This window comes from Dermacentor variabilis, chromosome 9, assembly GCF_050947875.1.
Source record: "Dermacentor variabilis isolate Ectoservices chromosome 9, ASM5094787v1, whole genome shotgun sequence".
In the NCBI taxonomy this organism is placed as follows: domain Eukaryota; kingdom Metazoa; phylum Arthropoda; class Arachnida; order Ixodida; family Ixodidae; genus Dermacentor; species Dermacentor variabilis.
Window position 1 is genome coordinate 63,054,097 of NC_134576.1, and position 16,511 is coordinate 63,070,607.

The 16,511-nt window shown below is 46.2% G+C and overlaps 6 non-coding genes across 6 annotated transcripts; all 6 read right to left on the minus strand.

Moving 5' to 3' along the window:
* Nucleotides 1-342: 342 nt before the first annotated feature.
* Nucleotides 343-424, minus strand: TRNAS-CGA (transfer RNA serine (anticodon CGA)). The gene has a single exon. It is a non-coding gene; the product is annotated as a tRNA-Ser (tRNA).
* Nucleotides 425-3,049: 2,625 nt separating this feature from the next.
* On the minus strand, nucleotides 3,050-3,131 carry TRNAS-UGA (transfer RNA serine (anticodon UGA)). Its single transcript has one exon. It is a non-coding gene; the product is annotated as a tRNA-Ser (tRNA).
* A 1,512-nt stretch (nucleotides 3,132-4,643) lies between these two features.
* TRNAS-AGA (transfer RNA serine (anticodon AGA)) lies at nucleotides 4,644-4,725 on the minus strand. Its single transcript has one exon. It is a non-coding gene; the product is annotated as a tRNA-Ser (tRNA).
* Nucleotides 4,726-8,424: 3,699 nt separating this feature from the next.
* Nucleotides 8,425-8,506, minus strand: TRNAS-CGA (transfer RNA serine (anticodon CGA)). The gene has a single exon. It is a non-coding gene; the product is annotated as a tRNA-Ser (tRNA).
* A 2,642-nt stretch (nucleotides 8,507-11,148) lies between these two features.
* TRNAS-UGA (transfer RNA serine (anticodon UGA)) lies at nucleotides 11,149-11,230 on the minus strand. Its single transcript has one exon. It is a non-coding gene; the product is annotated as a tRNA-Ser (tRNA).
* A 1,511-nt stretch (nucleotides 11,231-12,741) lies between these two features.
* TRNAS-AGA (transfer RNA serine (anticodon AGA)) lies at nucleotides 12,742-12,823 on the minus strand. Its single transcript has one exon. It is a non-coding gene; the product is annotated as a tRNA-Ser (tRNA).
* Between the last annotated feature and the right edge of the window lie 3,688 nt (nucleotides 12,824-16,511).

A 16,511-nucleotide genomic window follows, 5' to 3' on the forward strand; every position in this document is an offset into this window, starting at 1 on the left:
CGTGTCTATTATATCGTTGTTCGACTGTCGCCCTCGCTCATTTTCCGGTGCTATCCGTGTGCAGTCTGTTCGCTCTGATCACGGAGAATTTGCTTCGTCAACCCAGGTGGTATTGAAGAATCTATTTAAACTCACTTCCCTGCCTTCTCATCTGAACAGTTACTTTACATTGTGATAGATTTACTGTAAATAACTGCGGCTGTGCTTCTATTTACGGCAATGGTTACATATATAGTGATCGACATGGGCGTGAAATATCGCTTTATTGCACAACCGCATGAAACGCACCGTAAAATGATGTCGCTTGAGGCAGTTGGCGAAAAAAAAGATGCAAAATGTAATCGCAGCCGACAGGATTCGAACCTGTGCGGGGAAACCCCAATGGATTTCGAGTCCATCGCCTTAACCACTCGGCCACGACTGCGCAACGGTTCCTAGGCCGTGCAGTAGCAACACTAAACTTTCCTTGCTTCTTTTTTTCTTTTAGGGTATTCATTTCAGGCACAAATGGCTCTTGCGGGAAATACAGATTCCTTTATCACGCAGATTGCACGGGCACGTGATTGATAATATAACGTTTGTGCACCTGTCACTTATCGGCACGCATTCAGCCACCGTCGGGTCATCAAAATTAAAGGTCACCCTTGGTCACCCATCACGCTTGCGCTTTTCTCGCATAGACCTCATGATGACTTTTTCTCCCCATATCAGCGTGCATGTTTATTCTTTTGCTATCTGTGACGTGAATGAACACAGCATTGGCACTTGTACCACAATGAGTGACATTCTATAAACACGATCAAGAATAGCTGCTGATAACGTTCGCATATTACCGCTTGCTGTAATGCCGGGATTTTAAACAGTCGAAATGTGGCACGTGGCATTGAGAGCGTATTTCTTTCTTTCTTTCTTTCTTTCTTTCTTTCTTTCTTTCTTTCTTTCTTTCTTTCTTTCTTTGTGGCTTTAGCAAGCATGCAGTTGAGTGCACTCATTCCTTAACGATAAAATTAACATAAACTTATAAAGGTGGCAGACTCCAGAAAGAACGACTTCCTTATCCACTCGTAATCGTAGCGATTTTTTTTTTCTTCGCGGATAAAGGGAATCATGCACCTTTGCGAAGACATGTTCAAAGCAAACTGATATAGAGCCCCAACAATAAATATCACGTCTTTTAAGTAAGCTCGGAATGAAGAAGTTAAAGGTATTATGTTTATAGGTAACGAGAAACTTCACTGATAAGACCTGGAGACTGAGATATAGACCTGGGATGCAAGGCGGTCAGAGAGATATTTGGCCTGAAACACGTTCGTTTATACGGGTTCTCTGTGATCGGAGCTCCCTCCGATCACAGAGGGAGGTGTTGTGGGTCGAGGGGGGAGGAAGAAGGTGGTATGATAAGTTACGATGAGGACAGAGGAATGGAGTCGAGGACTTCATGGAACCGTGTGTCAATACGCGTTATTTTTTCAGTTCCGCAGAATGTTTGGACCTTGATGCCTGCACAGTCTCCGAGACCACGCACATCGTTACGCGTAATGGGAGGTTCGCTCGTCTCGCATATGTGCGATATGTGCGCGTTTACTGCGAAGCGGTGAATACCTAGGCGAAACACTCGTGGTCCGACCACAGAAACGCTCCTGCGGGGGTATGAGCCATTGTTCAGGGGTTCTGAGCCATTGCATTGGTCTTACGTGACGGAGGGACAAATTTCTCGTTGGGTACGTAGGCACATAAATGCTTACGCATTTAAACATATGCATTTATCTGCGTGTTAATGCAGGGAAGGGACACAGAGGGGGACGGGGTTAAGACAATTTCGTGATGATGTAATTATCTCGCTGCAAAGATGTGGCGCGCCATTGGCTAGGCCGATAGTGACGTCTTGCTCTCTCGGAGCAGAGCGCGCGCTGCGAGAGACTTCGAAATAGGTTGACAAATGTGTCCCCGTCTTAATTAAATAAAATCTGCGGTCACGGTGTGTCACTTGGTAAATACAGTGCATAACCGACTCACAAACACTGTGATCAACGCATTACGAAGCACAGATACTTAAATTCAGAAAGACTTTGATAAACCAGCTGGATTAACACAACGAATCGCTCGTTGCACCCCTCCATGATGGCGACTATGAGAAGCGCGATGTGTGGCATTTGAAATAAATAATATGATAAATCCAAGCCACACATGTGCGTAACGTCATTAAGAAGCGCAAGGACGTAACCAATAATTGAGGAATACTTTAACGTACCGTCGGAAATCACTCAGCAGTAAACACCGGGGCCGCATATTTCTGTTTCGCTGGTTTACCATCAGCATACGGGGTGCATGGGCGGTGTGTTTTTGTTTGCTGCGTCGCGGGCCGCTTCCGGCGTGGTTCTTTCCTTCGTAAGGAGAGAGATGCAGCAGGGAGCATTTAGCAGCACACCTGAGGCAAAACGTACCGGTCCTCGCGTGATCGTCACGTCATAGCGCATGGTATCTTTAGGTTTTAGTCTTCCCCATTTGGCAGGGAGAGATACGGCTGAAGTACATTGTACTATGGCAGAATAGCCGAAAAAAGGCACACCGATTAAATACTACCGGGAACCAACGTTACCTGTCATTGCGCCGAGTCTCAGAGGTCATGTCTTGGACCAAGAGCAAAAAAAAAAAAAATCGTATGATGGTTACGACTGTGTTACGCGAATTCTTAACCGTTATATGTTGTGAGATCAAATAATACTGTGCCGATACGTTCAGTTTTGTCTATTTCATTTCAATGAAGCGATGACTGCCTTGTGACAGCAGAGAAATCAGTTACGCTCGTTCTGAATGACCCGTATGAGATACATTTCCTTCCTCCAAGGTCGCAATGGTCTTGAGGGCCCCACAAGGACACCGGGCGGAGCCCACGGCGACAGCATGTCGCTTGCTGTACGACTGACCAAAAAGGAACGCACAGGAGCGTTCGGCATAATTTAGTTGGTGATCGTGAAATTACTTCATCGAGGCGCAACCTCCGGCACCTGACAAGAAAACCGAAAAATACGCAAAAGAAATGTCACTGCGCAGCCGACAGGATTCGAACCTGTGCGGGGAGACCCCAATGGATTTCAAGTCCATCGCCTTAACCACTCGGCCACGACTGCGGGCACGAGGCATAACTTGGCTGACTTGTTTCGCCAAGCGCGCAGTTCACGCAGCAGTTGTAACGTCTCGAGATTTCATTGTTTGTAGCACAATGACATTTTCCATTTCCTTCACAACGGCGACGCGAACGCGGTCAATGGCCACAGAATAACACTGCGCTCTTAAGCTATGCACGTTGCGCGTCTGTGCTCCAAATTTTGGCTAAATTCAAAGCAAGATTATTATTCTTATGATCCTTATCAATTTATGATAGATGTTTTACTTGCACATGTTTGCGGTAAATGTTCGTGACGTCAGTTCCAGCACGTTGTTAAAAAAATCCGAACATTAAGTTGTCGTCAGAAAAACTATGCCTACGGGTTTTAGGGCATGTGCATTTGTGTTCGCACAAAAATACTTCGTGACTTTGTACAATAAACTATCAAGAGAAAAAGCAGTATGTATTCTGATAATTCACTCATTCGGCAGCGTATGATTAAATATAAATGGTACTAGCTTATAAGCACGTACGAGGCTAGTGCCGTTAAATTGAGATGTCGCATGCTCAAAAGCCCGCAATTTGCCTGTCAAATATTTCGCACATATCCCGATAAGGCAAAAAAAAAAATGCGACATAAGCCCCATATCCAATAATCCTTTATGGACATACCGAGATGATATAGGACATGTCCTATTGTTACACAGGAGCATACGGGTTCTTATATGGGGGCCCCCACAGGTTCATATGTGATTGAGGCATACGGGGCTGATGGACACTTTAATAGGTATACAAGCAAGTGCACAACGAACCTCAATATCAACGTTTATAGCCGCAGTTTTTTCTATTCTCATGCAAGCTATATACGACTAAATCGCCCATCTCGAAGCATTAAATTTATTATTAGAAAGTATCGTGTAGTTATACGCTCTGTTCCAACTTTCCGGTTTATTTGAAATCGCTACCTTACTTTTCTTTTATGACCATGATTTACTTCTTTGATATGATCACGATCTGCACTAATATACATACAACAATAACGAATATCTGGTGCGAGAAAAGAAAGCATTCAGTAGCAGGCTATCAAGTTTTTTTTTATTTCTTTCCCGTCTTTTTTTTTCATCTGAGTTGTCACGCACTACATTGACGGTGTGAAATTATACATAAGCATGGAAGGACCGTTTCTGCACCCTCCAGTTTGCTTCTGTGCGACAGTTTTAAATCTTCACAAACGGACACATGCATTCTTAAACACACGGCTACCAGGGCCAGTCGCGAGCTAAAGTAGTTCTTCTTGGTTAAGAGGAAGATCGCATGAAACTGAAGAAATCACGACAGAATGTTCACTGCTCGTAAATAACCCACCGCTGAAATTGTAGTCCAACAAAGTTGTACATTGCAATTTACATTTCTGTCCATACGGGGCAGTCGTCGAACACACTGGGGACACATACGATTAGATTTATTGTCTCAATAAGATTCCTTGCCGGCCCACAAGAAGTTACGGAAATTAAAAAAAAAAGAAGAAACCCTACGCAGTCGACAGGATTCGAACCTGTGCGGGGAGACCCCAATGGATTTCTAGTCCATCGCCTTAACCACTCGGCCACGACTGCAAGTGTTGGCGACTGTGAGGAAGGCGTCGACGCAAGCATTATCTCGAGGGCTTTCGCAAACTTGCAAGCACGATCGCTCGCATGTCAAGTAGGATGCTCGGATAGCGGGCTGGCTTCTCATTGTTTGCATTAAAATGGAGCTCTTCGTTTCTCTTTGTCGCAGCGACGAGAATGTGCTAAGGTAAAGGTAGCTGAGCCCGCATCTGGAAGGAAGTCCGCTATAGGCGGCACTTGCTTTAAGAAATGTCTAGCAATTTGTGCGTTCAAATATTTCCTATATATTGCTTGAAAGCAAACTCGACTTTTATTTCTCAGTAACGGAGCCATGTAGTTGTTTCCACGGTGAGCACGCTTCAACTGGTCGTTTCCCGGGATTTTTAAAAATCTCCCTGCTCAATTTATTCATTCTTCTGAAAAAAGATGAATAATATATATATATATATATATATATATATATATATATATATATATATATATATATATATATATATATATATATATATATATATATATATATATATATAGATATATATATATATATCGGATCCCACGCACTGTGGGAGTCGATGTCAGCCAAGCTATCTATGCTGTTCGCTTGGACGTTGAGGATGAATGTGTAATTTCTTCAGCGTTTACTCCAAGGCGAGAATCGTGCGTTGATGTTAAACGTTACTATTCGCGCACCACATGCTGCGTGTCTGCGTAATAGACAGAGCACACGGGGAGACGCGTTTGCTTGAGGCGTTGTTGCGCGCCGTTGTTCATAATCTCTGAGATGGTGTAGCCCTATCATTGCCTTGCATGGCACGTCGTTTCGTGGCAGAAGTGTGAAACTTACTTTACAATTGAATTATGTCGCTGTACGCGCCAAAACCACGATCGGATTATGAGGCACGCCGTACAGGCGGACTCCGGATTAATTCTGTCACGCTGGTATTCTTTAATGTGCACCTAAATCGAAGTGTACTAGCGTTTCCGTATTTCGCTCCCGCCGAAACGCGGCTGCCACGGTCGGGAGTGAACCCGCGACCTCGAGCAATGCAATAGCCGTGGAGCTACCGCGGCGGGCGCAGAAGTATTGAGTTGACGTGCGACCCCTACCGCAGTGCTACCTAGACCCTATCGTGTTTTAACCTAGCTTTACGTCTGCACGCCCTGCGTCAGTTATCCGCTTGACAAATTTCCATGGTGTTTGTTTTTCAGAAATTGCAGAAGCGGACTGTACCGTACCTTCAGTTTGCCCGCAACCACTGTTTCCTTGCCTTCTGACGTCGCCTTTTCCTTCTCCCGCCCTCTACTTCTGTGTGGGAACTGCGAGAGTGACAATGCTGTTATTCCCTCGTTTCGCGACTGCGTCGGTTCTACCCGTTCTCTGCTTCCTGTACCTTCATCACTCCACTTGACTCCATTTGACTTGCACGTTAGTATAAAGATAGGCGCTGCAGTTTCTGCAAAGCTTTCCAGGGGGGGCACAGATAATGACAGCTCTCAAGAGTCTAATTGGCGATGCCCAGGGAGCTAGAGGGCGAAATCAAGAGTTTGACGAAATCTCGTCTTGTCATGAAGTAAGCTCTAGAGGACATTGTGCACATGCCACGTGATGGAAGGTCGAAACGAGTTTCTCGCGTCGATTTTCTTCCCTGGCACACTCCTTCCATGTATATGCACGCTGTGAACCAATCCGCGACGCTGCGTGCAACGAAACAGCAGCAGCGCCAAAGTCGAAGGAAGTGGCCGAGTGATCGTACACAGACACCGGTCATCGTTATTAGCGCTTTACGAACTACAGTTTCTGGAAGTTCGTCCGCTAAACGCCAGTTTTGTCATCGGCGCAGCAATTTTTTCGTTGAGGAAGAATAGTGAACCGGGCGAGCTGATATAGCTTTTCATGGTTGCAGGGAACAGCGCTAGTCTGACACAGGATGAAGCCCATCGTATATTTTGTCTTCCTTTCAGCCGGTGTCATTTTAACGCAATACCCCTGTAACAATTAATTCATTTCGTATTCACTGATGTACCGGCAGCATCGCCGCCACCGTGACGCCACGCTGTGCAGACTCCTTCAGAGAGAAATCTCGGTGGACCCGCCACGGTCTAATATTATCTTTGGCACGCATTCTGCAGGTATAACACAGAAATAGGCCTCCAACAGGAGCTGCTTCACGACGCTCACACACGTGACTGTCACCAGCCAAGAAGCAAGGCCACTCGGGCGCCGTTAGATTGACCGCCTCACTACCTTTACCGTGTCGGGTGCCCGCTTCTTGTGAGACCGTACGGCTACCGACCACCACGTTCAGGGCGCACGCGCATCGGCACTCTTAACATCTAACGTAACAACAGTACATTCGAATCTTGCTACAATGAAGTCACCTGCGACACAAAATTAACTTCGTCATATACTATATCAGGTATTCGTTATAAGCGCGTACGCTGGTATCATGGGAAGAAATCGCGGTTGGGTCAATATACGGGAGAGAAACGCAAGCGTGATGCCTCCGAAGGGCCAGCGTGGTGTTTGTTGACATTTTGATAACCCGGCAGCAGCGGGATTTGAGCTAATACGTGACAGGCACCGTGTTGTGTTTCATACAACTGTCCGTGCGGTAGCAGGGTAACAGCACTTATGGCTTTTCCCAATGCAGTGAGTCAGCCAAGATAAGTCGCCGGCCAAGATATCCACGTGCACCCAGAGTGTGCCATTCGAAGTTGTTCTTGCTGGTTGAATAAGTAGAGCGGCAAGTGGCGCTAGTTGGTGGAAGCTCATCTCGTAATAAGGATCAAGACTCCGCCAGGCTACAAGACGCATTACGCAGCACGGATCTGGCGGAGCAGCTCTGGGCCGTCCAGCGAGCCCACGATGCGGCCAGGGAGTTACAACTCCCGGTCCCAACGTGGGATTAGCCCGCTCTATGGGTCCTTGTGTCCCGCAGCTCGCAGGACCTTTCAATAAAGTTATTCAATCCAATCCAATCTCGTAATAAAGGGACTACTATAAACACACGAACATGGCCACAATTAGCACATGACCGGGGTAGTTGGAAAAGTATGGGAGAGGCTTTTGCCCTGCAGTGGGCGTAGCGAGGCAGACTATGATGATGATAAACACGGATAACGCGTCCTGTCTACTTCTACTTCCGTTGTCCGTGTGTTTATAGCGCAGTAACCCCCCCCCCCATCCCCTTATTACGAGATGAAGTGGTTGAATAAATGTTTGCTGCCAGAATGCGCTTTGATCCTATAGGTTCTCGCATTCTCCGGCTTCGCTGTAGCAGTAGAATAGTCATTGAAGTTTAGGAAACACGGTACTACGTCTCATAACTATATCGTTATACGCGATGATTTGTTATATCCGTGTTTGTTATATCGTTGTTCGACTGCCGCCCTCGCTCATTTTCCGGTGCTATCCTTGTGCAGTCTGTTCGCTCTGATCAGGGAGAATTTGCTTCGTCAACCCAGGTGGTATTGAAGAATCTATTTAAACTCACTTCCCTGCCTTCTCATCTGAACAGTTACTTTACATTGTGATAGCTTTACTGTAAATAACTGCGGCTGTGCTTCTATTTACGGCAATGGTTACATATATAGTGATCGACATGGGCGTGAAATGTCGCTTTATTGCGCAACCGCATGAAACGCACCGTAAAATAATGTCGCTTGAGGCAGTTGGCGAAAAAAAAGAAAGATGCAAGATGTAATCGCAGCCGACAGGATTCGAACCTGTGCGGGGAAACCCCAATGGATTTCGAGTCCATCGCCTTAACCACTCGGCCACGACTGCGCAACGGTTCCTAGGCCGTGCAGTAGCAACACTAAACTTTCCTTGCTTCTTTTTTTCTTTTAGGGTATTCATTTCAGGCACAAATGGCTCTTGCGGGAAATACAGATTCCTTTATCACGCAGATTGCACGGGCACGTGATTGATAATATAACGTTTGTGCACCTGTCATTTATCGGCACGCATTCAGCCACCGCGGTCGGGTCATCAAAATTAAAGGTCACCCTTGGTCACCCATCACGCTTGCGCTTTTCTCGCATAGACCTCATGATGACTTTTTCTCCCCATATCAGCGTGCATGTTTATTCTTTTGCTATCTGTGACGTGAACGAACACAGCATTGGCACTTGTACCACAATGAGTGACATTCTATAAGCACGATCAAGAATAGCTGCTGATAACGTTCGCATATTACCGCTTGCTGTAATGCCGGGATTTTAAACAGTCGAAATGTGGCACGTGGCATTGAGAGCGTCTTTCTTTCTTTCTTTCTTTCTTTCTTTCTTTCTTTCTTTCTTTCTTTCTTTCTTTCTTTCTTTCTTTCTTTGTGGCTTTAGCAAGCATGCAGTTGAGTGCGCTCATTCTTTAACGGTAAAATTAACATAAACTTATAAAGGTGGCGGACTCCAGAAAGAACGACTTCCTTATCCACTCGGAATCGTAGCGATTTTTTTTTTCTTCGCGGATAAAGGGAATCATGCACCTTTGCGAAGACATGTTCAAAGCAAACTTATATAGAGCCCCAACAATAAATATCACGTCTTTTAAGTAAGCTCGGAATGAAGAAGTTAAAGGTATTATGTTTATAGGTAACCAGAAACTTGACTGATAAGACCTGGAGACTGAGATACAGACCTGGGATGCAAGGCGGTCAGAGAGATATTTGGCCTGAAACACGTTTGTTTATACGGGTTCTCTGTGATCGGAGCTCCCTCCGATCACAGAGGGAGGTGTTGTGGGTCGAGGGGGGAGGAAGAAGGTGGTATGATAAGTGACGATGAGGACAGAGGAAAGGAGTCGAGGACATCATGGAACCGTGTGTCAATTCGCGTTATTTTTTCAGTTCCGCAGAATGTTTGGACTTTGATGTCTGCACAGTCTCCGAGACCACGCACATCGTTACGTGTAATGGCAGGTTCGCTCGTCTCGCATATGTGCGATATGCGCGCGTTTACTGCGAAGCGGTGAATGCCTAGGCGAAACACTCGTGGTCCGACCACAGAAACGCTCCTGCGGAGGTATGGGCCATTGTTCAGGGGGTTCTGAGCCATTGCATTGGTCTTACGTGACGGAGGGACAAATTTCTCGTTGGGTACGTAGGCATATAAATGCTTACGCAGTTAAACATATGCATTTATCTGCGTATTATTGCAGGGAAGGGACACAGAGGGGGACGGGGTTAAGACAATTTCGTGATGATGTAATTATCTCGCTGCAAAGATGTGGCGCGCCATTGGCTACGCCGATAGTGACGTCTTGCTCTCTCGGAGCAGAGCGCGCGCTGCGAAAGACTTCGAAATAGGTTGACAAATGTGTCCCTGTCTTTAATTAAATAAAATCTGCGGTCACGGTGTGTCACTTGGTAAATACAGTGCATAACCGACTCACAAACACTGTGATCAACGCATTACGAAGCACAGATACTTAATATAATTCAGAAAGACTTTGATAAACCAGCTGGATTAACACAACGAATCGCTCGTTGCACCCCTCCATGATGGCGACTATGAGAAGCGCGATGTGTGGCATTTCAAATAAACAATGTGATAAATCCAGGCCACACATGTGCGTAACGTCATTAAGAAGCGCAAGGACGTAACCAATAATTGAGGAATACTTTAACGTACCGTCGGAAATCACTCAGCAGTAAACACCGGGGCCGCATATTTCTGTTTCGCTGGTTTACCATCAGCATACGGGGTGCATGGGCGGTGTGTTTTTGTTTGCTGCGTCGCGGGCCGCTTCCGGCGTGGTTCTTTCCTTCGTAAGGAGAGAGATGCAGCAGGGAGCATTTAGCAGCACACCTGAGGCAAAACGTACCGGTCCTCGCGTGATCGTCACGTCATAGCGCATGGTATCTTTAGGTTTTAGTCTTCCCCATTTGGCAGGGAGAGATACGGCTGAAGTACATCGTACTACGGCAGCATAGCCGAAAAAGGGCACACCGATTAAATACTATCGGGAACCAACGTTACCTGTCATTGCGCCGAGTCTCAGAGGTCATGTCTTGGACCAAGAGCAAACAAAAAAAAAATCGTATGATGGTTACGGCTGTGTTACGCGAATTCTTAACCGTTATATGTTGTGAGATCAAATAATACTGTGCCGATACGTTCAGTTTTGTCGATTTTATTTCAATGAAGCGTTGACTGCCTCTTGACAGCAAAGGAATCAGTTACGCTTGTTCTGAATGACCCGTATGAGATACATTTCCTTCCTCCAAGGTCGCAATGGTCTTGAGGGCCCCACAAGGACACCGGGCGGAGCCCACGGCGACAGCATGTCGCTTGCTGTACGACGGACCAAAAAGGAACGCACAGGAGCGTTCGGCATAATTTAGTTGGTGATCGTGAAATTACTTCATCGAGGCGCAACCTCCGGCACCTGACAAGACAACCGAAAAATACGCAAAAGAAATGTTACTGCGCAGCCGACAGGATTCGAACCTGTGCGGGGAGACCCCAATGGATTTCAAGTCCATCGCCTTAACCACTCGGCCACGACTGCGGGCACGAGGCATGACTTGGCTGACTTGTTTCGCGAAGCGCGCAGTTCACGCAGCAGTTGTAACATCTCGAGACTTCATTGTTTGTAGCACAATGACATTTTCCATTTCCTTTACAACGGCGACGCGAACGCGGTCAATGGCCACAGAATAACACTGCGCTCTTAAGCTGTGCACGTTGCGCGTCTGTGCTCCAAATTTTGGCTAAATTCAAAGCAAAATTATTATTCTTATGGTCCTATCAATTTATGATAGATGTTTTACTTGCACATGTTTGTGGTAAATGTTCGTGACGTCAGTTCCAGCACGTTGTTCAAAAAATCCGAACATTAAGTTGTCGTCAGAAAAACTATGCCTACGGGTTTTAGGGCACGTTCATTTGTGTTTGCACAAACATACTTCGTAGCTATATACAATAAACTATCAAGAGAAAAAGCAGTATGTATCCTGATAATTCACTAATTCGGCAGCGTATGATTAAATATAAATGGTACTAGCTTACAAGCACGTACGAGGCTAGTGCCGTTATATTGATATGTCGCATGCTCAAAAGCCCGCAATTTGCCTGTCAAATATTTCGCACATATCCCGATAAGGCAAAAAAAAAAATGTGACATAAGCCCCATATCCAATAATCCTTTATGGACATACCGAGATGATATAGGACATGTCCTATTGTTACACAGGAGCATACGGGTTCTTATATGGGGGCCCCCACAGGTTCATATGTGATTGAGGCATACGGGGCTGATGGACACTTTAATAGGTATACAAGCAAGTGCACAACGAACCTCAATAGCAACGTTTATAGCCGCAGTTTTTTCTATTCTCATGCAAGCTATATACGACTAAATCGCCCATCTCGAAGCATTAAATTTATTATTAGAAAGTATCGTGTAGTTATACGCTCTGTTCCAACTTTCCGGTTTATTTGAAATCGCTACCTTACTTTTCTTTTATGACCATGATTTACTTCTTTGATATGATCACGATCTGCACTAATATACATACAACAATAACGAATATCTGGTGCGAGAAAAGAAAGCATTCAGTAGCAGGCTATCAAGTTTTTTTTATTTCTTTCCCGTCTTTTTTTTTTTTTTTCATCTGAGTTGTCACGCACTACATTGACGGTGTGAAATTATACATAAGCATGGAAGGACCGTTTCTGCACCCTCCAGTTTGCTTCTGTGCGACAGTTTTAAATCTTCACAAACGGACACATGCATTCTTAAACACACGGCTACCAGGGCAAGTCGCGAGCTAAAGTAGTTCTTGTTGGTTAAGAGGAAGATCGCATGAAACTGAAGAAATCACGACAGAATGTTCACTGCTCGTAAATAACCCACCGCTAAAATTGTAGTCCAACAAAGTTGTACATTGCAATTTACATTTCTGTCCATACGGGGCCAGTCGTCGAATGCACTGGGGACACATGCGGTTATTGTGTCAATGAAATCTCCTTGGCGTCCCACAGGAAGTTACAGAAATTAAAAACAGGAAAAAAGATCTACGCAGTCGGCAGGATTCGAACCTGCGCGGGGAGACCCCAATGGATTTCTAGTCCATCGCCTTAACCACTCGGCCACGACTGCAAGTGATTGCGACCGTGAGGAAGGTGTCGACCCAAGCATTATCTCGAAAGCTTTCGCAAACGTGTAGGCATAATCGTTCGCATGTAAAGTACGGTGCTCCGAAAGCGGGCTGGCTTCTCATTGTTTGCATCAAAATCACTTTCTTCGTTTCTCTTTGTCACAGCGACGAAACTGTGCTAAGGTCAAGGTAGCTGAGGCCCCATACGGAAGAAAGTCGGCCGATAAAAAAATAATGGGGTTTTACGTGCCAAAACCACTTTCTGATTGTGAGGCACACCATAGTGGAGGACTCCGGAAATTTCGACCACCTGGGGTTCTTTAAAGTGCACCTAAATCTAAGTACAGGGGTGTTTTCGTATTTCGCCCATTCGATCCCGCGACCTCGTACTCAGCAGCCCAACACCATAGCCACTGAGAAACCACGGCGGGTAAAAGTCGGCCTATAGGCGGCATTTGCTTCAAGAAAAGTGTAGCAATTTGTGGATTGAAATATATACTATATATTGCTTGGAAAGCAAACTTGACTTTTATTGCTGAGTAACGGAGCCATGTGGTTGTTTCCGCGGTGAGGAAGCTTCAACTGGTCGTTTCCCGGGATTTTTAAAAATCTCCCTGCTCAATTTATTCACTCTTCTGAAAAAAAAAAAAAAATGCGGATCCCACGCACTGTGGGAGTCGATGTCAGCGAAGCTATCTATGCTGTTCGCTTGGATGTTGACGATGAATGTGTCATTTCTTCAGCGCTTACTCCAACGCGAGAGTCGTGCGTTGATGTTAAACGTTACTATTCGCGCACCACATGCTGCGTGTCTGCGTAATAGACAGCGCACACGGGGAGACGTGTTTGCTTGAGGCGTTGTTGTGCGCCGTTGTTCGTAATCTCTGAGATGGTTGAGCACTATCATTGCCTCGCATGGCACCTCGCTTCGTGGCAGAAGTGTGAAACTTACTTTACAATTGAATTATGCCGCTGTACGCGCCAAAACCACGATCGGATTATGAGGCACGCCGTACAGGCGGACTCCGGATTAATTCTGTCACGCTGGTGTTCTTTAATGTGCACCTAAATCGAAGTGTACTAGCGTTTCCGTATTTCGCTCCCGCCGAAACGCGGCTGCCATGGTCGGGATTGAACCCGCGACCTCGAGCAATGCAATAGCCGCGAAGCTACCGCGGCAGGCGCAGAAGTATTGAGTTGACATGCGACCGCTTCCGTAGTGTCACCTAGACCCTACGGTATTTTAATCCAGCTATGCGTGTCTGAACGCCCTGCGTCAGTTATCCGCTTGACAAATTTCCATGGTCTTTATTTTTTTCAGAAATGCCAGAAGCGTACCGTACCGTACCCTCAGTTTTCCCGCAACCAGTTTCCTTGCCCTCTCACGCCACATTTTCCCTTTCCCGCCCTCTCCTCCTGTATGGAAACTACGAGATTGGCAAGGCAGTTATTGCCTCGTATCGCTACTGCGTCGGCTCTGCCCATTCTCTGCCTCCTCTACTTTTCCACTCTCCACTATACATTTCTATTTCTAGGTCCCCTCTTGACTTGCACATTAGTAGAAATGTCGGCGCTGCAGTTTCTGCAAAGCTTTCCAAGGGTGTCATAGATAATTAAAGCTGTCAAGAGTCTATTTGGCGACGCCCAGGGAGCCCCAGAGGGCTAAATCAAGAGTTTGACGAAATCTAGTCTTGTCAGGAAGTAAGCTCTAGAGGACATTGTGCACGTGCCAAGAGATGGAAACGTCCAAACGTACTTCTCGCGTCGAATTTCCTCTCTGTCACACTCCTTCCATGTATATGCACGCTGTGAACCAATCCGCGACGCGGCGTGCAAGGAAACAGCAGAGTCGGCAACAGCGCCAAAGTAGAAGTGGCTGGATGATCGAACACAGACACCCGTCAGCGTTATTAGCGCTTTAGAAAGTACAGTTTCTCGAAGTTCGTCCCCTAACCGCCAGTTTTGTCATCGGCACAGCATTTATTTCGTTGACGAAAAATATTAAACTGGCCGAGCTTATTAGCTGATCATGATTGCAATGAACAGTGCTAATCGAACAGCCCACGTCGTATGTTGTCTCTTCCGTTCAGCCCGTGTCAATCTAACGCCACACTCCTGTGTTTCGTGTTGATGTACTGGCATCATCGCCGGCACCCTGACCTCAGGCTGTGCAGATGCCTTCAGAGAGAAATTAAAGCTCGGTGGACCCGCCACGCTCTCAACTGGGGCGCTATAACGTAAAAATCTTCCAAACTTTTCTATTCCAATTCTGCGATCAGCCCTCCGCGATTGGTCAGTAACTTTTTTGGACCACCCCCGCTTCACCTGTCTGTCACGCGACGTCACGGAAACCTGGATAGCTCGCCACCTGATATGACGTGTACACAGGTCATATGCTTCATTATGATTCACTATGCTTCATTATGCTTCATTATGCATAATTTGACCGAACAAAAGAAAATTACTTATTTCTGATTCGACGCCTTTTCGCCATTAGCCCTCGGCTATTGGTCAAATGTTTTCGGGCTGCACCTATTTCACCTGCCTGTCACGCGACGTTAGAAAACCGCAAAAACTCACCGCGTCAAACGGACGTGTACACGTGAAAGATGCATTATTATGCTGGACAAAACTGAATTTTCTTCTCAATCGTCGCAGGCTGCCTCGTTCCGAAAGGAATAAAAGATGGCTGCCGCCGATCGCTCAGGCACTGCCTACTTGCACCTGCCGGAGAGCATGGATTTATTTGCGTATAATAAATCTTTTAGCGTGGTTGTGTAACATTTGCGAGCACTTTCGGCACGTTTAGGACCTCGTTCTGTCAATTCTTCTTTCCTGAGGATCCGTTTTAGCGTCTTTCCTAAGCTTCCGTTGCATGCCCCAGGCATTTTCGACGAGTGACCGCAAGCTAAGTAAGAGAAAGCGGACCAATCGCAGACGCCGGCACCACCATCTTCACTCGGTTATCGATATTCGGTGCAGTGGCTTGGCCCCATCGAATCCCTCTTCACTTGAGCCTGCTCCTCGCCTCTTGTCAGCCAATTAGATAAGACAAGCCACTCAGTGTAGTCAATGTTATTCGTTTTTCAAGCAAACAAAAGTAACCTCCTATGAACGAGGAGAGCATTTGATTGGTCTGTTCAGACAACCCTGCGGGTGACCGCCCGATGTTTGCGTCGGTGGTTACGCAAGTTTTACGTCAAGAGAATGGAGTAAAAAACATATTGGAATAGTTTTACGTTATAGGGCCTCACGTCTGTGGCAAGCATTCTGCAGGTATAACACAGAAATAGGCTTCCTACAGCGGATGGTTCCCGACGCACACACACGCGACTGTCGCCAGGCAAGAAGCAAGGCGACTCGGGCGTCGTGACATTGACCGCATCATTACTTTTACCGTGTCGGGTGCCATCTTTTTGTGATCCCGTGCCGCTACCGTACACCACGTTCAGGGAGCACGCGCATCGACACTCCTAACATTTAACGTAACGACAGTACACTCTAACCTTGTTATAATGAAGTCATCTGCGACACTACACTAACTACCTTCATTATATACTATATCAGGTATTCGTTATAAGCGTGCCCACTGGCATCATGGGAGAAAATCACGATCGGGATACGGGAGAGAAACGCAAGCGTGATGCCTCCGACGGGCCAGCAAGGGTTTCTTGTCATTTTTATAACCCG